This window comes from Micromys minutus (genome assembly GCF_963924665.1).
Source record: "Micromys minutus genome assembly, chromosome: 16".
In the NCBI taxonomy this organism is placed as follows: Eukaryota; Metazoa; Chordata; class Mammalia; order Rodentia; family Muridae; genus Micromys; species Micromys minutus.
Window position 1 is genome coordinate 685,001 of NC_137985.1, and position 27,500 is coordinate 712,500.

Here is a 27,500-nt window from a genome sequence, read left to right on the forward strand (position 1 = left end):
TACCCTAAACAACATTAAACACTAAACCCAAAACAACCCTAAAACCTAAACCTTTAACACTAAACCTTAAACAACCCTAAACCCTAAACACTAAACCCTAAACAACCCTAAACTTTTAACCCTAAACTCTATACCCTAAACAATCCTAAACCTTAAACAATCCTAAACTCTAAATCCTAAACCCTTAACCTAAACCACCCTAAACCTTAAACAATCCTAAACCCTAAACCTTAAACCCTAAACACTAAACCCTAAACCCTAAACCTAACAATAACCATAACCCTAACTCTAACCCCTAACCCTTACCCTAACCCTAATCCTAACCCTAATCCTAACCCTAACACTAACCCTAACCCTAACCCTAACCCTAAACCTAATCCTAACCCTAACCTTAACCCTAATCCTAACCCTAACCCTAACCCTAACCCTAACCGTAACCATAACACTAAACTCTAAACCCTAAACCTAATCCACCCTAAACCTTAAACAATCCTAAACCATAAACCTTAGACCCTAAATCCTAAATCTAACAATAAACCTAAACCTAACCCTAAATCTAACCCTAAACCTAACCCTAACCCTAAACCCTCCCTGACTTTAACCCTAACACTAACCCTAACCCTAACCCTAAACCTAACTCTGACCCTAATCCTAACACTAACTCTATTTCTAATTCTAACCCTAACACTAATCCTAAACTTAAACCTAACCCCCTAATAATAACCCTAACCCTAACACTAACCCTAACCCCTAACCCTAACCCTATCCCTAACCCTAACCTAACCCTAACCCTAACTCTAACCCTAACCCAAACCCTAACACTAACCTTCTAACTTTTACCATAACCCTAATCCTAAACCTAACCCTAACCCTTACCATAACCCTAACCCTAACCCTAACCCCATCCCTAACCCTAACCCTAACCGTAACCATAACACTAAACTCTAAACCGTAAACCTAATCCACCCTAAACCTTAAACAATCCTAAACCATAAACCTTAAACCCTAAACCCTAAATCTAACAATATACCTAAACCTAACCCTAAATCTAACCCTAACCCTATCCCTAACCCTAAACCTAACCCTGACCCTAACCCTAACCCTAATCCTAACACTAACCATAACCCTAACCCTAACATTAACCCTAACCTTAACCCTAACCCTTACCCTAACAATAACCCTAACCCTAACTCTAACCCTAACCCTAACCCTAACCGTAACCATAATACTAAACTCTAAACCCTAAACCTATTCTACCCTAAAGCTTAAACAATCCTAAACCTTAAACCTTAAACCCTAAACCCTAAATCTAACAATAAACCTAAACCTAACCCTAAATCTAACCCTAACCCTAACCCTAACCCTAAACCTAAACCTGACACTAACCCTAACCCTAATAATAACACTAATCATAACCCAAACACTATCCCTAACCCTAACTCTAAACCTAACCCTAAACCTCACACTATCTCTAATCTTAACACTAAACCCTAAACTTTAAATCTAACCCTAACCCTAACCCTACCCTTAACCCTAACCCTAACCATATCCCTAAACCTAACCCTGACCCTAATCCTAACACTAACCCTATTTCTAATTCTAACCCTAACACTAATCCTAAACTAAAACCTAACCCCCTAATAATAACCATAACACTAAACCTAACCCTAACCCTAACCCTAACCCTAACCCTAACACTAACCCCTAACCCCTAACACTAACCCTAACCCTAACCCCTAAACCTAACCCAAACCCTAACCCTAACCTTAACCCTAACCCTAACCCTAACCCTAACCCTATCCCTAACCCTATCCCTTACCCTAACACTAACACTAACCTTAACCCTAACCCTAACCTTAACCCTCACCCTAAACCTCACCTTAACACTAAACCTAACCCTAACACTAACCCTAACACCCTAAATCCTAAACCCTAAACCCCGAAAAATACTAAACACTAATTCCAAAAGCACCCTAAACCCTAAACTATAAACACTAAACGCTAAAAAACCCTAAACCCTAAACCCTAAACACTAAACACTAAACAAGCCTAAACCCTAAAACCATTAACACTATACCCTAAACAACCCTAAACCCTTAACACTAAACATTATACCCTAAACCCAAAACACTATACAACCTTAAACCCTAAACCTTAAAATATCCTAAATCATAAATCCTGAACAACCCTAAACACTAAATCATAAACAACCCTAAAAAACCCTAAACAACTCTAAACGCTAAAACCTAAACAACCCTAAACATTAAACAATCTTAAACGCTAAACCCTATACCCTAAACCTAAACCACCCTAAAACTTAAACAATCCTAAACCCTAAACCTTAAACCATAAACCCTAAAATTTAAACCTTAAATCTGAGAATAACCATAACCCTAAACCTAACCCTAAACCTAAACCTAACCCTAACCCCAACCCTAACCTTAACCCCATAACCCTAACCCTAACCTTAAGCCTAACATAACCCCATAACCCTAACTCTAACCCTAACTCTAACCCTAATGCTAACCCTAACCCTAACCCTAACCCAAACCCTAACCCCTTAAGCTTAATCCCTAAATCCTAAACCCTGAACAACCATAAATCCTAAACCCTGAACAACCCTAAATCATAAACCCTGAATAACCCTAAACACTAACCTCTAAACAACCCTAAACAACCCTAATCACTAAACCATAAACAACCCTAAACACTAAATCCTAAACAACCCTATACCCTAAACCTTAAACACTAAACCCTAAATAACCCTAAACCCTAAACCATTAACACTATACCCTAAACAACACTAAACACTAAACCCAAAACAACCCTAAACTTTTAACCCTAAACACTATACCCTAAACAACCCTAAACCTTAAACAATCCTAAACTCTAAACCCTAAACCCTTAACCTAAACCACCCTAAATCTTAAACAATCCTAAACCCTAAACCTTAAACCCTAAACACTAAACCCTAAACCCTAAACCTAACAATAACCATAACCCTAACCCTAACCCCTAACCCTTACCCTAACCCTAACCCTAATCCTAATTTTAACCCTAACCCTACCCCTAACCCTAACCCTAACCCTAACCCTAACCCTAAACCTAAACCTAATCCTAACCCTAACCTTAACCCTAATCCTAACCCTAACCCTAACCCTAACCCTAACCGTAACCATAACACTAAACTCTAAACCCTAAACCTAATCCACCCTAAACCTTAAACAATCTTAAACCATAAACCTTAGACCCTAAATCCTAAATCTAACAATAAACCTAAACCTAACCCTAAATCTTACCCTAACCCTAACCCTAACCCTAAACCCTCCCTGACCCTAACCCTCACCCTAACCCTAACCCTAACCCTAAACCTAACCCTGACCCTAATCCTAACACTAACCCTATTTCTAATTCTAACCCTAACACTCATCCTTAACTTAAACCTAACCCCCTAATAAAAACCCTAACCCTAACACTAACACTAAACCCTAACCCTAACCCTAACCCTAACCCTAACCCTAACCTAACCCTAACCCTAACCCTAACCCTAACCTTAACACTAAGCCCTAACCCTTACCCTAACCCTAACCCTAACCCTAACCCTAACCATTACCCTAACCCTAACCCTAACCCTAAGCCTAACACTAACCGTAACCATAACACTAAACTCTAAACCCTAAACCTAATCCACTCTAAACCTTAAACAATCCTAAACCATAAACCTTAAACCCTAAAACCTAAATCTAACAATAAACCTAAACCTGACCCTAAATCTAACCCTAACCCTAACCCTAACCCTAACCCTAACCCTAAACCTAACCCTGACCCTAACCCTAACCCTAATCCTAACACTAACCATAACCATAACTCTAACCCTAACTCTAACCCTAACTCTAACCCTAATGCTAACCCTAACCCTAACCCTAACCCTAACCCTAACCCCTTAACCTTAATCCCTAAATCCTAAACCCTGAACAACCATAAATCCTAAACCCTGAACAACCCTAAATCATAAACGCTGAATAACCCTAAACACTAACCTCTAAACAAACCTAAACAACCCTAATCACTAAACCATAAACAACCCTAAACACTAAACACTAAACAACCCTATACCCTAAACCTTAAACACTAAACCCTAAATAACCCTAAACCCTAAACTATTAACACTATACCCTAAACAACACTAAACACTAAACCCAAAACAACCCTAAAACCTAAACCTTAAACACTAAACCTTAAACAACCCTAAACCCTAAACACTAAACCCTAAACAACCCTAAACTTTTAACCCTAAACACTGTACCCTAAAAAACCTAAAACCTTAAACAATCCTAAACTCTAAACCCTAAACCCTTAACCTAAACCAACCTAAATCTTAAACAATCATAAACCCTAAATCTTAAACCCTAAACACTAAACCTTAAACCCTAAACCTAACAATAAAAATAACCCTAACCCTAACCCCTAACCCTTACCCTAACCCTAACCCTAACCCTAATCCTAACCCTAACCCTAACCCTAACCCTAACCCTAACCCTAACCCTAACCCTAACCCTAAACCTAATCCTAACCCTAACCTTAACACTAACCCTAACCCTAACCCTAACCCTAACTTTAACCCTAACCCTAACCCTAAACCTAATCCTAACCCTAACCTTAACCCTAATCCTAACCCTAACCCTAACCCTAACCCTAACCGTAACCATAACACTAAACTCTAAACCCTAAACCTAATCCACCCTAAACGTTAAACAATCCTAAACCATAAACCTTAGACCCTAAATCCTAAATCTAACAATAAACCTAAACCTAACCCTAAATCTAACCCTAACCCTAACCCTAACCCTAAACCCTCCCTGACCCTAACCCTAACCCTAACCCTAACCCTAAACCTAAACCTAACCCTGACCCTAATCTTAACACTAACCCTATTTCTAATTCTAACCCTAACACTAATCCTAAACTTAAACCTAACCCCCTAATAATAACCCTAACCCTAACACTAACCCTAACCCCTAACCCTAACCCTAACCCTAACACTAACCCTAACCTAACCCTAACCCTAACCCTAACCCTAACCCTAACCCTAACCCTAACCCTAACACTAACCCCTAACCCTTACCCTAACCCTAACCATAACCCTAAGCATTACCCTAACCCTAACCCTAACCCTAACCCTAACCCTAACCCTAACCCTAACCCTAACACTAACCGTAACCATAACACTAAACTCTAAACCATAAACCTAATCCACCCTAAACCTTAAACCATCCTAAACCATAAACCTTAAACCCTAAACCCTAAATCTAACAATAAACCTAAACCTGACCCTAAATCTAACCCTAACCCTAACCCTAACCCTAAACCTAACCCTGACCCTAACCCTAACACTAATCCTAACACTAACCATAACCCTAACCATAACCCTAACACTAACCTTAACCCTAACCCTAACCCTAACCCTAACCCTAACCCTAACCGTAACCATAATACTAAACTCTAAACCCTAAACCTAATCCACCCTAAACCTTAAACAATTCTAAACCATAAACTTTAAACTCTAAACCCTAAATCTAATAATAAACCTAAACCTAACCCTAATCTAACCCTAATCCTAACCCTAACCCTAAACATAACCCTGACCCTAACCCTAACCCTAATCCTAACACTAACCATAACCCAAACACTAACCCTAACCCTAACCCTAAACCTAACCCTAACCCTAAACCTCACACTATCCCTAATCCTAACACTAAACCCTAAACTTTAAATCTAACCCTAACCCTAACCCTACCCTTAACCCTAACCCTAACCATATCCCTAAACCTAACCCTGACCCTAATCCTAACACTAACCCTATTTCTAATTCTAACCCTAACACTAATCCTAAACTTAAACCTAACCCCCTAATAATAACCCTAACACTAAACCTAACCCTAACCCTAACCCTAACCCTAACACTAACCCTAACCCTAACACCTAACCCCTAACACTAACCCTAACCCTAACCCCTAACCCTAACCCTAATCCTAACACTAACCCCTAACCCCTAACACTAACCCTAACCCTAACCCCTAACCCTAACCCTAACCCTAACCTTAACCCTAACCCTAACCCTAACTTTATCCCTAACCCTAATTCTTACCCTAACACTAACACTAACCTTAACCCTAACCCTAACCTTAACCCTCACCCTAACCCTCACCTTAACCCTAAACCTAACCCTAACACTAACCCTAACACCCTAAATCCTAAACCTTAAACCCCGAAAAACACTAAACACTAATTCCAAAAGCACCCTAAACTCTAAACTATAAACACTAAACGCTAAAAAACCCTAAACCCTAAACCCTAAACACTAAACCCTAAACAAGCCTAAACCCTAAAACCATTAACACTATACCCTAAACAACCCTAAACCCTTAACCCTAAACATTATACCCTAAACCCTAAAACACTATACAACCTTAAACCGTAAACCTTAAAATATCCTAAATCATAAATTCTGAACAACCCTAAACACTAAATTATAAACAACCCTAAAAAACCCTAAACAACTCTAAACGCTAAAACCTAAACAACCCTAACCATTAAACAATCTTAAACGCTAAATTCTATACCCTAAACCTAAACCACCCTAAAACTTAAACAATCCTAAACCCTAAACCTTAAACCATAAACCCTAAATTTTAAACCATAAATCTAAGAATAACCATAACCCTAACCCTAACCCTAAACCTAAACCTAACCCTAACCCCAACCCTAACCTTAACCCCATAACCCTAACCCTAACCTTAAGCCTAACATAACCCCATAACCCTAACTCTAACCCTAACTCTAACCCTAACTCTAACCCTAATGCTAACCCTAACCCTAACCCTAACCCTAACCCTAACCCCTTAACCTTAATCCCTAAATCCTAAACCCTGAACAACAATAAATCCTAAACCCTGAACAACCCTAAATCATAAACCCTGAATAACCCTAAACACTAACCTCTAAACAACCCTAAACAACCCTAATCACTAAACCATAAACAACCCTAAACACTAAATCCTAAACAACCCTATACCCTAAACCTTAAACACTAAACCCTAAATAACCCTAAACCCTAAATCATTAACACTATACCCTAAACAACATTAAACACTAAACCCAAAACAACCCTAAAACCTAAACCTTTAACACTAAACCTTAAACAACCCTAAACCCTAAACACTAAACCCTAAACAACCCTAAACTTTTAACCCTAAACTCTATACCCTAAACAATCCTAAACCTTAAACAATCCTAAACTCTAAATCCTAAACCCTTAACCTAAACCACCCTAAACCTTAAACAATCCTAAACCCTAAACCTTAAACCCTAAACACTAAACCCTAAACCCTAAACCTAACAATAACCATAACCCTAACTCTAACCCCTAACCCTTACCCTAACCCTAATCCTAACCCTAATCCTAACCCTAACACTAACCCTAACCCTAACCCTAACCCTAAACCTAATCCTAACCCTAACCTTAACCCTAATCCTAACCCTAACCCTAACCCTAACCCTAACCGTAACCATAACACTAAACTCTAAACCCTAAACCTAATCCACCCTAAACCTTAAACAATCCTAAACCATAAACCTTAGACCCTAAATCCTAAATCTAACAATAAACCTAAACCTAACCCTAAATCTAACCCTAAACCTAACCCTAACCCTAAACCCTCCCTGACTTTAACCCTAACACTAACCCTAACCCTAACCCTAAACCTAACTCTGACCCTAATCCTAACACTAACTCTATTTCTAATTCTAACCCTAACACTAATCCTAAACTTAAACCTAACCCCCTAATAATAACCCTAACCCTAACACTAACCCTAACCCCTAACCCTAACCCTATCCCTAACCCTAACCTAACCCTAACCCTAACCCTAACCCTAACCCAAACCCTAACACTAACCTTCTAACTTTTACCATAACCCTAATCCTAAACCTAACCCTAACCCTTACCATAACCCTAACCCTAACCCTAACCCCATCCCTAACCCTAACCCTAACCGTAACCATAACACTAAACTCTAAACCGTAAACCTAATCCACCCTAAACCTTAAACAATCCTAAACCATAAACCTTAAACCCTAAACCCTAAATCTAACAATATACCTAAACCTAACCCTAAATCTAACCCTAACCCTAACCCTAACCGTAACCATAATACTAAACTCTAAACCCTAAACCTATTCTACCCTAAAGCTTAAACAATCCTAAACCTTAAACCTTAAACCCTAAACCCTAAATCTAACAATAAACCTAAACCTAACCCTAAATCTAACCCTAACCCTAACCCTAACCCTAAACCTAAACCTGACACTAACCCTAACCCTAATAATAACACTAATCATAACCCAAACACTATCCCTAACCCCAACTCTAAACCTAACCCTAAACCTCACACTATCTCTAATCTTAACACTAAACCCTAAACTTTAAATCTAACCCTAACCCTAACCCTACCCTTAACCCTAACCCTAACCATATCCCTAAACCTAACCCTGACCCTAATCCTAACACTAACCCTATTTCTAATTCTAACCCTAACACTAATCCTAAACTAAAACCTAACCCCCTAATAATAACCATAACACTAAACCTAACCCTAACCCTAACCCTAACCCTAACCCTAACACTAACCCCTAACCCCTAACACTAACCCTAACCCTAACCCCTAAACCTAACCCAAACCCTAACCCTAACCTTAACCCTAACCCTAACCCTAACCCTAACCCTATCCCTAACCCTATCCCTTACCCTAACACTAACACTAACCTTAACCCTAACCCTAACCTTAACCCTCACCCTAAACCTCACCTTAACACTAAACCTAACCCTAACACTAACCCTAACACCCTAAATCCTAAACCCTAAACCCCGAAAAACCCTAAACACTAATTCCAAAAGCACCCTAAACCCTAAACTATAAACACTAAACGCTAAAAAACCCTAAACCCTAAACCCTAAACACTAAACACTAAACAAGCCTAAACCCTAAAACCATTAACACTATACCCTAAACAACCCTAAACCCTTAACACTAAACATTATACCCTAAACCCAAAACACTATACAACCTTAAACCCTAAACCTTAAAATATCCTAAATCATAAATCCTGAACAACCCTAAACACTAAATCATAAACAACCCTAAAAAACCCTAAACAACTCTAAACGCTAAAACCTAAACAACCCTAAACATTAAACAATCTTAAACGCTAAACCCTATACCCTAAACCTAAACCACCCTAAAACTTAAACAATCCTAAACCCTAAACCTTAAACCATAAACCCTAAAATTTAAACCTTAAATCTGAGAATAACCATAACCCTAAACCTAACCCTAAACCTAAACCTAACCCTAACCCCAACCCTAACCTTAACCCCATAACCCTAACCCTAACCTTAAGCCTAACATAACCCCATAACCCTAACTCTAACCCTAACTCTAACCCTAATGCTAACCCTAACCCTAACCCTAACCCAAACCCTAACCCCTTAAGCTTAATCCCTAAATCCTAAACCCTGAACAACCATAAATCCTAAACCCTGAACAACCCTAAATCATAAACCCTGAATAACCCTAAACACTAACCTCTAAACAACCCTAAACAACCCTAATCACTAAACCATAAACAACCCTAAACACTAAATCCTAAACAACCCTATACCCTAAACCTTAAACACTAAACCCTAAATAACCCTAAACCCTAAACCATTAACACTATACCCTAAACAACACTAAACACTAAACCCAAAACAACCCTAAACTTTTAACCCTAAACACTATACCCTAAACAACCCTAAACCTTAAACAATCCTAAACTCTAAACCCTAAACCCTTAACCTAAACCACCCTAAATCTTAAACAATCCTAAACCCTAAACCTTAAACCCTAAACACTAAACCCTAAACCCTAAACCTAACAATAACCATAACCCTAACCCTAACCCCTAACCCTTACCCTAACCCTAACCCTAATCCTAATTTTAACCCTAACCCTACCCCTAACCCTAACCCTAACCCTAACCCTAACCCTAAACCTAAACCTAATCCTAACCCTAACCTTAACCCTAATCCTAACCCTAACCCTAACCCTAACCCTAACCGTAACCATAACACTAAACTCTAAACCCTAAACCTAATCCACCCTAAACCTTAAACAATCTTAAACCATAAACCTTAGACCCTAAATCCTAAATCTAACAATAAACCTAAACCTAACCCTAAATCTTACCCTAACCCTAACCCTAACCCTAAACCCTCCCTGACCCTAACCCTCACCCTAACCCTAACCCTAACCCTAAACCTAACCCTGACCCTAATCCTAACACTAACCCTATTTCTAATTCTAACCCTAACACTCATCCTAAACTTAAACCTAACCCCCTAATAAAAACCCTAACCCTAACACTAACACTAAACCCTAACCCTAACCCTAACCCTAACCCTAACCCTAACCTAACCCTAACCCTAACCCTAACCCTAACCTTAACACTAACCCCTAACCCTTACCCTAACCCTAACCCTAACCCTAACCCTAACCATTACCCTAACCCTAACCCTAACCCTAAGCCTAACACTAACCGTAACCATAACACTAAACTCTAAACCCTAAACCTAATCCACTCTAAACCTTAAACAATCCTAAACCATAAACCTTAAACCCTAAAACCTAAATCTAACAATAAACCTAAACCTGACCCTAAATCTAACCCTAACCCTAACCCTAACCCTAACCCTAACCCTAAACCTAACCCTGACCCTAACCCTAACCCTAATCCTAACACTAACCATAACGATAACTCTAACCCTAACTCTAACCCTAACTCTAACCCTAATGCTAACCCTAACCCTAACCCTAACCCTAACCCTAACCCCTTAACCTTAATCCCTAAATCCTAAACCCTGAACAACCATAAATCCTAAACCCTGAACAACCCTAAATCATAAACGCTGAATAACCCTAAACACTAACCTCTAAACAAACCTAAACAACCCTAATCACTAAACCATAAACAACCCTAAACACTAAACCCTAAACAACCCTATACCCTAAACCTTAAACACTAAACCCTAAATAACCCTAAACCCTAAACTATTAACACTATACCCTAAACAACACTAAACACTAAACCCAAAACAACCCTAAAACCTAAACCTTAAACACTAAACCTTAAACAACCCTAAACCCTAAACACTAAACCCTAAACAACCCTAAACTTTTAACCCTAAACACTGTACCCTAAAAAACCTAAAACCTTAAACAATCCTAAACTCTAAACCCTAAACCCTTAACCTAAACCAACCTAAATCTTAAACAATCATAAACCCTAAATCTTAAACCCTAAACACTAAACCTTAAACCCTAAACCTAACAATAAAAATAACCCTAACCCTAACCCTAACCCTAACCCTAACCCTAACCCTAACCCTAAACCTAATCCTAACCCTAACCTTAACACTAACCCTAACCCTAACCCTAACCCTAACTTTAACCCTAACCCTAACCCTAAACCTAATCCTAACCCTAACCTTAACCCTAATCCTAACCCTAACCCTAACCCTAACCCTAACCGTAACCATAACACTAAACTCTAAACCCTAAACCTAATCCACCCTAAACCTTAAACAATCCTAAACCATAAACCTTAGACCCTAAATCCTAAATCTAACAATAAACCTAAACCTAACCCTAAATCTAACCCTAACCCTAACCCTAACCCTAAACCCTCCCTGACCCTAACCCTAACACTAACCCTAACCCTAAACCTAAACCTAACCCTGACCCTAATCTTAACACTAACCCTATTTCTAATTCTAACCCTAACACTAATCCTAAACTTAAACCTAACCCCCTAATAATAACCCTAACCCTAACACTAACCCTAACCCCTAACCCTAACCCTAACCCTAACACTAACCCTAACCTAACCCTAACCCTAACCCTAACCCTAACCCTAACCCTAACCCTAACACTAACCCCTAACCCTTACCCTAACCCTAACCATAACCCTAAGCATTACCCTAACCCTAACCCTAACCCTAACCCTAACCCTAACCCTAACCCTAACCCTAACACTAACCGTAACCATAACACTAAACTCTAAACCATAAACCTAATCCACCCTAAACCTTAAACCATCCTAAACCATAAACCTTAAACCCTAAACCCTAAATCTAACAATAAACCTAAACCTGACCCTAAATCTAACCCTAACCCTAACCCTAACCCTAAACCTAACCCTGACCCTAACCCTAACACTAATCCTAACACTAACCATAACCCTAACCATAACCCTAACACTAACCTTAACCCTAACCCTAACCCTAACCCTAACCCTAACCCTAACCGTAACCATAATACTAAACTCTAAACCCTAAACCTAATCCACCCTAAACCTTAAACAATTCTAAACCATAAACTTTAAACTCTAAACCCTAAATCTAATAATAAACCTAAACCTAACCCTAATCTAACCCTAATCCTAACCCTAACCCTAAACATAACCCTGACCCTAACCCTAACCCTAATCCTAACACTAACCATAACCCAAACACTAACCCTAACCCTAACCCTAAACCTAACCCTAACCCTAAACCTCACACTATCCCTAATCCTAACACTAAACCCTAAACTTTAAATCTAACCCTAACCCTAACCCTACCCTTAACCCTAACCCTAACCATATCCCTAAACCTAACCCTGACCCTAATCCTAACACTAACCCTATTTCTAATTCTAACCCTAACACTAATCCTAAACTTAAACCTAACCCCCTAATAATAACCCTAACACTAAACCTAACCCTAACCCTAACCCTAACACTAACCCTAACCCTAACACCTAACCCCTAACACTAACCCTAACCCTAACCCCTAACCCTAACCCTAATTCTAACCCAACCCTAACACTAACCCTAACCCTAACCCTAACCCTAACCCTAACACTAACCCCTAACCCCTAACACTAACCCTAACCCTAACCCCTAACCCTAACCCTAACCCTAACCTTAACCCTAACCCTAACCCTAACCCTATCCCTAACCCTAACCCTTACCCTAACACTAAAACTAACCTTAACCCTAACCCTAACCTTAACCCTCACCCTAACCCTCACCTTAACCCTAAACCTAAACCTAACACTAACCCTAACACCCTAAATCCTAAACCCTAAACCCCGAAAAACCCTAAACACTAATTCCAAAAGCACCCTTAACCCTAAACTATAAACACTAAACGCTAAAAAACCCTAAACCCTAAACCCTAAACACTAAACCCTTAACAAGCCAAAACCCTAAAACCATTAACACTATACCCTAAACAACCCTAAACCCTTAATCCTAAACATTATACCCTAAACCCTAAAACACTATACAACCTTAAACCCTAAACCTTAAAATATCCTAAATCATAAATCCTGAACAACCCTAAACACTAAATTATAAACAACTCTAAAAAACCCTAAACAACTCTAAACGCTAAAACCTAAACAACCCTAAACATTAAACAATCTTAAACGCTAAATTCTGTACCCTAAACATAAACCACCCTAAAACTTCAACAATCCTAAACCCTAAACCTTAAACCATAAACCCTAAATTTTAAACCATAAATCTAAGAATAACCATAAGCCTAACCCTAACCCTAAACCAAAACCTAACCATAACCGTAACCCTAACATTAACCCCATAACCCTAACCCTAACCTTAAGCCTAACATAACCCCATAACCCTAACTCTAACCCTAACTCTAACCCTAATGCTAACCCTAACCCTAACCCTAACCCTAACTTCTTAACCTTAATCCCTAAATCCTAAACCCTGAACAACCATAAATCCTAAACCCTGAACAACCCTAAATCATAAACCTTGAATAACCCTAAACACTAACCTCTAAACAACCCTAAACAACCCTAATCACTAATCCATAAACAACCCTAAACACTAAACCCTAAACAACCCTATACCTTAAACCTTGAACACTAAACCCTAAATAACCCTAAACCCTAAACCATTAACACTATACCCTAAAAAACACTAAACACTAAACCCAAAACAACCCTAAAACCTAAACCTTAAACACTAAACCTTAAACAACCCTAAACCCTAAACACTAAACCCTAAACAACCCTAAACTTTTAACCCTAAACACTATACCCTAAAAAACCCTAAACCTTAAACAATCCTAAACTCTAAACCCTAAACCCTTAACCTAAACCACCCTAAATCTTAAACAATCCTAAACCCTAAACCTTAAACCCTAAACACTAAACTCTAAAACCTAAACCTAACAATAACCATAACCCTAACCCTAACCCCTAACCCTTACCCTAACCCTAACCCTAACCCTAATCCCATCCCTAATCCTAACCCTAACCCTAACCCTAACCCTAAACCTAACCCTAACCTTAACCCTAATCCTAAACCTAACCCTAACCCTAACCGTAACCCTAACCCTAAAACTAATCCTAACCCTAACCCTAACCCTATCCCTAACCCTAAACCTAATCCGAACCCTAACCTTAACCCTAATCCTAACCCTAACCCTAACCCTAACCGTAACCATAACACTAAACTCTAAACCCTAAACCTAATCCACCCTAAACCTTAAACAATCCTAAACCATAAATCTTAGACCCTAAATCCTAAATCTAACAATAAACCTAAACCTAACCCTAACTCTAACCCTAACCCTAACCCTAACCCTAAACCCTCCCTGACCCTAACCCTAACCCTAACCCTAAACCTAACCCTGACCCTAATCCTAACACTAACCCTATTTCTAATTCTAACCCTAACACTAATCCTAAATTTAAACCTAACCCCCTAATAATAACCCTAACCCTTTCACTAACCCTAACCCTTAAACCTAACCCTAACCCTAACCCTAACCCTAACCTAACCCTAACCCTAACCCTAACCCTAACCCTAACCCTAACCCTTACCCTAACCTAACCCTAACCCTAACCCTAACCCTAACACAAACCCTAACACTAACCCCCTTACTTTTACCCTAACCCTAACCCTAACCATAAACCTGACCCTTACCATAACCCTAACCCTAACCCTAACTCCATCCCTAACTCTAACCCTAACCGTAACCATAACACTAAACTCTAAACCCTAAACCTAATCCACCCTAAACCTTAAACAATCCTAAACCATAAACCTTAAACCCTAAACCCTAAATCTAACAATAAACCTAAACCTAACCCTAAATCTAACCCTAACCCTATCCCTAACCCTAAACCTAACCCTGACCCTAACCCTAACCCTAATCCTAACACTAACCATAACCCTAACCCTAACACTAACCCTAACCTTAACCCTAACCCTAACCCTAACCCTAACCCTAACTAAAACCCTAACCATAACCCTAACCGTAACCATAATACTAAACTCTAAACCCTAAACCTAATCCACCCTTAAACTTAAACAATCCTAAACCATAAACCTTAAACCCTAAACCGTAAATCTAACAATAAACCTAAACCTAACCCTAAATCTAACCCTAACCCTAACCCTAACCCTAAACATAAACCTTACCCTAACCCTAATCCTAATCCTAACACTAATCATAACCCAAACACTAACCCTAACCCTAACCCTAAACCTAACCCTAAACCTCACACTATCCCTAATCCTAACACTAAACCCTAAACTTTAATTCTAACCCTAACTTTAACCCTACCCTTAACCCTAACCCTAACCATATTTCTAAACCTAACCCTGACCCTAATCCTAACACTAACCCTATTTCTAATTCTAACCCTAACACTAATCCTAAACTAAAACCTAACCCCCTAATAATAACCCTAACACTAAACCTAACCCTAACCCTAACCCTAACCCTAACCCTAACACTAACCCCTAACCCTAACCCTAACCCTAACCCTAACCTTAACCCTAACCCTAACCCTAACCCTAACCCTATCCCTAACCCTAACCATTATTCTAACACTAACACTAAACTTAACCCTAACCCTAAACCTAAACCTAACCCTAACCCCAACCCTAACCTTAACCCCATAACCCTAACCCTAACCTTAAGCCTAACATAACCCCATAACCTTAGCTCTAACCCTAACTCTAACCCTAATGCTAACCCTAACCCTAACCCTAACCTTAACCCCTTAACCTTAATCCCTAAATCCTAAACCCTGAACAACCATAAATCCTAAACCCTGAACAACCCTAAATCATAAACCCTGAATAACCCTAAACACTAACCTCTAAACAACCCTAAACAACCCTAATCTCTAAACCATAAACAACCCTAAACACTAAACCCTAAACAACCCTATACCCTAAACTTTAAACACTAAACCCTAAATAACCCTAAACCCTAAACCATTAACACTATACCCTAAACAACACTAAACACTAAACCCAAAACAACCCTAAAACCTAAACCTTAAACACTAAACCTTAAACAACCCTAAACCCTAAACACTAAACCCTAAACAACCCTAAACTTTTAACTTTAAACACTATACCCTAAACAACCCTAAACCTTAAACAATCCTAAACTCTAAACCCTAAACCCTTAACCTAAACCACCCTAAATCTTAAACAATCCTAAACCCTAAACCTTAAACCCTAAACACTAAACCCTAAACCCTAAACCTAACAATAACCATAACCCTAAACCTAACCCCTAACCCTTACCCTAACCCTAACCCTAACCCTAATCCTAACCCTAACCCTAACCCTAACCCTAACCCTAACTTTAACCCTAACCCTAACCCTAAACCTAATCCTAACCCTAACCTTAACCCTAATCCTAACCCTAACCCTAACCCTAACCCTAACCGTAACCATAACACTAAACTCTAAACCCTAAACCTAATCCACCCTAAACCTTAAACAATCCTAAACCATAAACCTTAGACCCTAAATCCTAAATCTAACAATAAACCTAAACCTAACCCTAAATCTAACCCTAACCCTAACCCTAACCCTAAACCCTCCCTGACCCTAACCCTAACCCTAACCCTAACCCTAAACCTAACCCTGACCCTAATCCTAACACTAACCCTATTTCTAATTCTAACCCTAACACTAATCCTAAACTTAAACCTAACCCCCTAATAATAACCCTAACCCTAACACTAACCCTAACCCCTAACCCTAACCCTAACCCTAACCCTAAACCTAACCTAACCCTAACCCTAACCCTAACCCTAACACTAACCCCTAACCCTTACCCTAACCCTAACCCTAAACCTAACCCTAACCATTACCCTATTCCTAACCCTAACCCTAACCCTAACCCTAACCCTAACACTAACCATAACCATAACACTAAACTCTAAGCCCTAAACCTAATCCACCCTAAACCTTAAACTATCCTAAACCATAAACCTTAAACCCTAATCCCTAAATCTAACAATAAACCTAAACCTGACCCTAAATCTAACCCTAACCCTAACCCTAACCCTAAACCTAAACCTGACCCTAACCCTAACCCTAATCCTAACACTAACCATAACCCTAACCCTAACCCTAACCCTAACCTTAACCCTAAACCTAACCCTATCCCTAAACCTAACCCTGACCCTAATCCTAACACTAACCCTATTTCTAATTCTAACCCTAACACTAATCCTTAACTAAAACCTAACCCCATAATAATAACCCTAACACTAAACCTAACCCTAACCCTAACCCTAACACTAACCCCTAACCCCTAACACTAACCCTAACCCTAACCCGTAACCCTAACCCTAACCCTAACCCTAACCCTAACACTAACCCTAACCCTAACCCTATCCCTAACCCTAACCCTTACCCTAACACTAACACTAACCTTAACCCTCACCCTAACCCTCACCTTAACCCTAAACCTAACCCTAACACTAACCCTAACACCCTAAATCCTAAACCCTAAACCCCAAAAAACTCTAAACACTAATTCCAAAAGCACCCTAAACCCTAAACTATAAACACTAAACGCTAAAAAACCCTAAACCCTAAACCCTAAACACTAAACCCTAAACAAGCCTAAACCCTAAAACCATTAACGCTATACCCTAAACAACCCTAAACCCTTAACCCTAAACATTATACCCTAAACCCTAAAACACTATACAACCTTAAACCCTAAACCTTAAAATATCCTAAATCATAAATCCTGAACAACCCTAAACACTAAATTATAAACAACCCTAAAAAACCCTAAACAACTCTAAACGCTAAAACCTAAACAACCCTAAACATTAAACAATCTTAAACGCTAAACCCTATACCCTAAACCTAATCCTAAACCTTACCCTAACCCTAACTTTAACCCTAACCCTAATCCTAACACTAAACCCTAAACCATAAACCTAACCCTAACCCTAAAACTAAACTTTAAATCCTAAACTAATCTACCCTAAACCTTAAACAATCCTAAACCCTAAACCCTGAACCCTAAACCTAACCCTAACCCTAACCCTAACACTAACCATAACCCTAACACTAAATTGTAAACCCTAAATTTAAGTTACGATAAACCTTAAACAATCCTAAACCCTAAACCTTAAACCCTAAACCTAACAATTACCATAACCCTAACCCTAATCCTAACCCTAACCCTAACCCTAAACGTAACCCTAACACTAAACCTAACCCTAACCCTAACCCTAACCCTAACCATAAACCTAACACTAACACTAAACCTAATCCTAACCCTAACCCTAACCCTAACCTGACCCTAACCCTAACCCTAACCCTAACCTTAATTCTAACTCTAACCCTAATCCTAACAATAAACCTAAACCTAACCCTAAACCTAACCCTAAACCTAACACTAACCTTAACCCTAACCCTAACCCTAACCCTAACAGTAATCCCTAAACCCTAAACCTAACCCTAACAATATCCCAAACACAAAACTCTAAACCCTAAAAATAATCCACCCTAAACCTTAAACAATCCTAAATCCTAAACCTTTACCCTAAACCCTAAACCCTAAACCTAACAATATCCATGACCCTAAACGTAACCCTAAACCTAACCCTAACCCTAACCCTAATCCGAACACTAAACCCTAAACCCTAAACCTAACCCTAACCTTAACACTAAACTCTAAACCCTAAACCTAATCTACCATAAACCTTAAACAATCCTAAACCCAAAACCTTAGACCCTAAACACTAAACCCTAAACCTAACAATAAACCTAACCCTAACCCTAACCCTAACCCTAAACCTAACCCTAACCGTAACCCTAACCCTAAACCTAACCCTAAACTTAAGCCTAACCATAAACATAACCCTAACCCTAACCCTAACCGTAACCCTAACCCTAACCCTAACCGTAACACTAACCCTAACCCTAAACCTAACCCTAACCCTAACCTTAACCTTAACCATAACACTAAACTATAAACCCTAAACCTAATCCACCCTAAACCTTAAATATCCTAAACCATAAACCTTAAACCCTAAACCCTAAATCTAACAATAAACCTAAACCTAATCCTAAATCTATCCCTAACCCTAACCCTAACCCTAAACCTAACCCTGACCTTAACCCTAAACCTAATCCTAACACTAACCATAACCCTAATCCTAACCCTAACCACAAACTTAACCCTAACCATAACCCTAACCCTAAACCTAACCCTAACCCTAACCCAAACCCTAACCCTAAACCTAACACTAACCCTAACCGTAACCATAACACTAAACTCTAAACCCTAAACCTAATCCACCCTAAACCTTAAACAATCCTAAACCACAAACCTTAAACCCTAAACCCTAAATCTAACAATAAACCTAAACCTAACCCTAAATCTAACCCTAACCCTAAACCTAACCCTAAACCTAATCCTAACACTAACCATAACCCAAACACTAACCCTAACCCTAAACCTAATCCTAACCCTTACCCTAACCCTAACTTTAACCCTAACCCTAATCCTAACACTAAACCCTAAACCCTAAACCTAACCCTAACCCTAAAACTAAACTTTAAATCCTAAACCTAATCTAGCCTAAACCTTAAACAATCCTAAACCCTAAACACTGAACCCTAAACCTAACCCTAACCCTAACCCTAACACTAACCATAACCCTAACACTAAATTGTAAACCCTAAATTTAAGTTACGATAAACCTTAAACAATCCTAAACCCTAAACCTTAAACCCTAAACCTAACAATTACCATAACCCTAACCCTAATCCTAACCCTAACCCTCACCCTAAATGTAACCCTAACACTAAACCTAACACTAACCCTAACCCTAACCCTAAACCTAACACTAACACTAAACCTAATCCTAACCCTAACCCTAACCCTAAACCTGACCCTAACACTAACCCTAACCCTAACCCTAATCCTAACTCTAACCCTAATCCTAACAATAAACTTAAACCTAACCCTAACCCTAACCCTAAACCTAACACTAACCTTAACCCTAACCCTAACCCTAACCCTAACAGTAATCCCTAAACCCTAAACCTAACCCTAACAATATCCCAAACACAAAACTCTAAACCCTAAAAATAATCCACCCTAAACCTTAAACAATCCTAAATCCTAAACCTTTACCCTAAACCCTAAACCCTAAACCTAACAATATCCATGACCCTAAACGTAACCCTAAACCTAACCCTAACCCTAACCCTAATCCGAACACTAAACCCTAAACCCTAAACCTAACCCTAACCTTAACACTAAACTCTAAACCCTAAACCTAATCTACCCTAAACCTTAAACTATCCTAAACCCAAAACCTTAGTCCCTAAACACTAAACCCTAAACCTAACAATAAACCTAACCCTAACCCTAACCCGAACCCTAACCCTAAACCTAACCCTAACCGTAACCCTAACCCTAAACCTAACCCTAACCTTAAGCCTAACCATAAACCTAACCCTAACCATAAACCGAACCTTAACCCTAACTTTAACCCTAAACCTAACAATAAACATAATCATAACCCTTACCCTAACCCTAAGCCTAACCCTAACCTTAACCCTAACCATAACCCTAACCCTAAACCTAACCCTAACCCTAACCCAAACCCTAACCCTAAACCTAACCCTAACCATAACCGTAACCATAACACTAAACTATAAACCCTAAACCTAATCCACCCTAAACCTTAAACAATCCTAAACCACAAACCTTAAACCCTAAACCCTAAATCTAACAATAAACCTAAACCTAACCCTAAATCTAACCCTAACCCTAACCCTAAACCTAAACCTAATCCTAACACTAACCTTAACCCAAACACTAACCCTAACCCTAACCCTAAACCTAACCCTAACCCTAAACCTCACACTAACCCTAATCCTAACACAAAACCTTAAACTTTAAATCTAACCCTAACCCTAACCCTACCCCTAACCCTAACCCTAACCCTATCCCTAAACCTAACCCTTACCCTAATCCTAACACTAACCCTATTTCTAATTGTAACCCTAACACTAATCCTAAATTTAAACCTAACTCCCTAATAATAACCCTAACCCTAAACCTAACCCTAACCCTAACCCCCCCAACCCTAACCTTAACCCTAACCCTAACCCTAACCGTAACTCTAACCCTAACCCTAACCGTAACTCTATCCCTAACCCTAACACTAACTCTAACCCTAACCCTAACCCTAACCCTAACCCTAAACCTAACCCTAACCCTAACCCTAACCCTAACCCTAACCCTAACCCTAACCGTAACCATAAGACTAAACTCTAAACCCTAAACCTAATCCACCCTAAACCTTAAACAATCCTAAACATAAACCTTAAACCCAAAACCCTAAATCTAACAATAAACCTAAACCTAACCCTAAATCTAACACTAACCCTAAACGTAAACCTAAACCTTCCCCTGACCATAAACCAAAGCCTAATCCTAACAAAAACCATAACCCAAACAAAGACTAACCCTAACCCTAAACATAACCGTAACCCTAAACCTCACACCTACCCTATCCCTAACCCTAACCCTAACCCTAACCCTAACCCTAACCCTAACACTATCCCTAACCCCTAACACTAACCCTAACCCTAAACTCTAACCCTAACCCTAACCCTAACCCTAACCCTAACCCTAACCCTAACCCTAACCCTAACCCTAACCCTAACCCTATCCCTAACCCTAACCCTTATCCTAACACTAACACTAACCTTAACCCTAACCCTAACCTTAACCCTCACCCTAACCATCACCCTAACCCTAAACCTAACCCTAAAACCCTAAATCCTAAACCCTAAACCCAGAAAAACCCTAAACAATAATTCCAAAAGCACCCTAACCCCTAAACTCTCAACACTAAACGCTAAAAAACCCTAAACCCTAAATCCTAAACACTAAACACTAAACAAGCCTAAACCCTAAAACCATTAACACTATACCCTAAACAACCCTAAACCCTTAACCCTAAACAATATACCCTAAACCCTAAAACACTATACAACCTTAAACCCTAAACCTTAAAATATCCTAAATCATAAATCCTGAACAACCCTAAACACTAAATCATAAACAACCCTAAAAAACCCTAAACAACTCTAAACGCTAAAACCTAAACAACCCTAAACATTAAAGAATCTTAAACGCTAAACCCTATACCCTAAACCTAAACCACCCTAAAACTTAAACAATCCTAAACCCTAAACCTTAAACTATAAACCCTAAAATTTAAACCTTAAATCTAAGAATAACCATAACCCTAACCCTAACCCTAAACCTAAACCTAACCCTAACCACAACCCTAACCTTAACCCCATAACCCTAACCCTAACCTTAAGCCTAACATAACCCCATAACCCTAACTCTAACCCTAACTATAACCCTAATGCTAACCCTAACCCTAACCCTAACCCTAACCCTAAGCCCTTAACCTTAAGCCCTAAATCCTAAACCCTGAACAACCATAAATCCTAAACCCTGAACAACCTTAAATCATAAACCCTGAATAACCCTAAACACTAACCTCTAAACAACCCTAAACAACCCTAATCATTAAACCATAAACAACCCTAAACACTTAATCCTAAACAACCCTATTCCCTAAAACTTAAACACTAAACCCTAAATAACTCTAAACCATAAACCATTAACACTATACCCTAAACAACACTAAACACTAAACCCAAAACAACCCTAAAACCTAAACCTTAAACACTAAACCTTAAACAACCCTAAACCCTAAACACTAAACCCAAAACAACCCTAAACTTTTAACCCTAAAAACTATACCCTAAACAACCCTAAACCTTAAACAAACCTAAACTCTAAACCCTAAACCCTTAACCTAAACCACCCTAAATCTTAAACAATCCTAAACCCTAAACCTTAAACCCTAAACACTAAACCCTAAACCCTAAACCTAACAATAACCATAACCCTAACCCTAACCCCTAAACCTTACCCTAACTCTAACCCTAACCCTAATCCTAACCCTAACCCTAACCCTAACCCTAACCCTAACCCTAACCCTAACCCTAAACCTAAACCTAATCCTAACCCTAACCTTAACCCTAATCCTAACCCTAACCCTAACCCTAACCGTAACCATAACACTAAACTCTAAACCCTAAACCTAATCCACCCTAAACCTTAAACAATCCTAACCCATAAACCTTAGACCCTAAATCCTAAATCTAACAATAAACCTAAACCTAACCCTAAATCTTACCCTAACCCTAACCCTAACCCTAAACCCTCCCTGACCCTAACCCTCACCCTAACCCTAACCGTAACCCTAAACCTAACCCTGACCCTAATCCTAACACTAACCCTATTTCTAATTCTAACCCTAACACTAATCCTAAACTTTAACCTAACCCCCTAATAATAACCCTAACCCTAACACTAACCCTAACCCCTAACCCTAACCCTAACCCTAACCTAACCCTAACCTTAACCCTAATCCTAACCCTAACACTAACCCCTAACCCTTACCCTAACCCTAACCCTAACCCTCATCCTAACCATTACCCTAACCCTAACACTAACCCTAACCCTAACCCTAACCCTAACACTAACCGTAACCATAACACTAAACTCTAAACCCTAAACCTAATCCACCCTAAACCTTAAACAATCCTAAACCATAAACCTTAAACCCTAAACCCTAAATCTAACAATAAACCTAAACCTGACCCTAAATCTAACCCTAACCCTAACCCTAACCCTAAACCTAACCCTGACCCTAACACTAACCCTAATCCTAACACTATCCATAACCCTAACGCTAACACTAACCCTAACCTTAACCCTAACCCTAACCCTAACCCTAACCCCTTAACCTTAATCCCTAAATCCTAAACCCTGAACAACCATAAATCCTAAACCCTGAACAACCCTAAATCCTAAACCCTGAATAACCCTAAACACTAACCTCTAAACTACCCTAAATAACCCTAATCACTAAACCATAAACAACCCTAAACACTAAACCCTAAACAACCCTATACCCTAAACCTTAAACACTAATCCCTAAATAATCCTAAACCCTAAACCATTAGCACTATACCCTAAACAACACTAAACACTAAACCCAAAACAACCCTAAAACCTAAACCTTAAACACTAAACCTTAAACAACCCTAAACCCTAAACACTAAACCCTAAACAACCCTAAACTTTTAACCCTAAACACTATACCCTAAACAACACTAAACCTTAAACAATCCTAAACTCTAAACCCTAAACCCTTAACCTAAACCACCCTAAATCTTAAACAATCCTAAACCCTAAACCTTAAACCCTAAACACTAAACCCTAAACCCTAAACCTAACAATAACCATAACCCTAACCCTAACCCCTAACCCTTACCCTAACCCAAACCCTAACCCTAATCCTAACCCTAACCCTAACCCTAACCCTAACCCTAACCCTAAACCTAATCCTAACCCTAACCTTAACCCTAATCCTAACCCTAACCCTAACCCTAACCGTAACCATAACACTAAACTCTAAACCCTAAACCTAATCCACCCTAAACCTTAAACAATCCTAAACCATAAACCTTAGACCCTAAATCCTAAATCTAACAATAAACCTAAACCTAAACCTAAATCTAACCCTAACCCTAACCCTAACCCTAAACCCTCCCTGACCCTAACCCTAACCCTAACCCTAACCCTAAACCTAACCCTGACCCTAATCCTAACACTAACCCTATTTCTAATTCTAACCCTAACACTAATCCTAAACTTAAACCTAACCCCCTAATAATAACCCTAACCCTTTCACTAACCCTAACCCCTAACCCTAACCCTAACCCTAACCCTAACCCTAACCTAACCCTAACCCTAACACTAACCCTAACCCTAACCCTAACCCTAACCTAACCCTAACCCTAACCCTAACCCTAACACAAACCCTAACACTAACCCCCTAACTTTTACCCTGACATTAACCCTAACCCTAAACCTAACCCTTACCATAACCCTAACCCTAACCCTAACCCCATCCCTAACCCTAACCCTAACCGTAACCATAATACTAAACTCTAAACCCTAAACCTAATCCACCCTTAAACTTAAACAATCCTAAACCATAAACCTTAAACCCTAAACCCTAAATCTAACAATAAACCTAAACCTAACCCTAAATCTAACCCTAACCCTAACCCTAACCCTAAACATACACCTGACCCTAACCCTAATCCTAATCCTAACACTAATCATAACCCAAACACTAACCCTAAGCCTAACCCTAAACCTAACCCTAAACCTCACCCTATTCCTAATCTTAACACTAAACCCTAAACCTTAATTCTAACCCTAACCCTAACCCTACCCTTAACCCTAACCCTAACCATATTTCTAAACCTTATCCTGACCCTAATCCTAACACTAACCCTATTTCTAATTCTAACCCTAACACTAATCCTAAACTAAAACCTAACCCCCTAATAATAACACTAACACTAAACCTAACCCGAAACCTAACCCTAATCCTAACCCTAACACTAACCCCTAACACCTAACACTAACCCTAAACCAAACCCCTAACCCTAACCCTAACCCTAACCCTAACCTTAACCCTAACTCTAACCCTAACCCTAACCCTATCCCTAACCCTAACCCTTACCCTAACACTAACACTAACCTTAACCCTAACCCTAACCTTAACCCTCACCCTAACCCTCACCTTAACCCAAAACCTAACCCTAACACTAACCCTAACACCCTAAATCCTAAACCCTAAACCCCGAAAAACCCTAAACACTAATTCCAAATGCACCCTAAACCCTAAACTATAAACACTAAACGCTAAAAAACCCTAAACCCTAAACCCTAAACACTAAACCCTAAACAAGCTTAAACCCTAAAACCATTAACACTATAACCTAAACAACCCTAAACCCTTAACCCTAAACATTATACCCTAAACCCTAAAACACTATACAACCTTAAACCCTAAACCTTAAAATATCCTAAATCATAAATAATGAACAACCCTAAACACTAAATTATAAACAACCCTAAAAAACCCTAAACAACTCTAAACGCTAAAACCTAAACAACCCTAACCATTAAACAATCTTAAACGCTAAATTTTGAACCCTAAACCTAAACCACCCTAAAACTTAAACAATCCTAAACCCTAAACCTTAAACCATAAACCCTAAATTTTAAACCATAAATCTAAGAATAACCATAACCCTAACCCTAACCCTAAACCTAAACCTAACCCTAACCCCAACCCTAACCTTAACCCCATAACCCTAACCCTAACCTTAAGCCTAACATAACCCCATAACCCTAACTCTAACCCTAACTCTAACCCTAATGCTAACCCTAACCCTAACCCTAACCCTAACCCCTTAACCTTAATCCCTAAATCCTAAACCCTGAACAACCATAAATCCTAAACCCTGAACAACCCTAAATCATAAACCCTGAATAACCCTAAACACTAACCTCTAAACAACCCTAAACAACCCTAATCACTAAACCATAAACAACCCTAAACACTAAACCCTAAACAACCCTATACCTTAAACCTTAAACACTAAACCCTAAATAACCCTAAACCCTAAACCATTAACACTATACCCTAAACAACACTAAACACTAAATCCAAAACAACCCTAAAACCTAAACCTTAAACACTAAACCTTAAACAAACCTAAACCCTAAACACTAAACCCTAAACAACCCTAAACTTTTAACCCTAAACACTATACCCTAAACAACCCTAAACCTTAAACAATCCTAAACTCTAAACCCTAAACCCTTAACCTAAACCACCCTAAATCTTAAACAATCCTAAACCCTAAACCTTAAACCCTAAACACTAAACCCTAAACCATAAACCTAACAATAACCATAACCCTAACCCTAACCCCTAACCCTTATCCTAACCCTAACCCTAACCCTAATCCTAACCCTAACCCTAACCCTAACCCTAACCCTAACCCTAACCCTAACCCTAAACCTAACCCTAACCTTAACACTAATCCTAACCCTAACCCTAACCCTAACCATAACC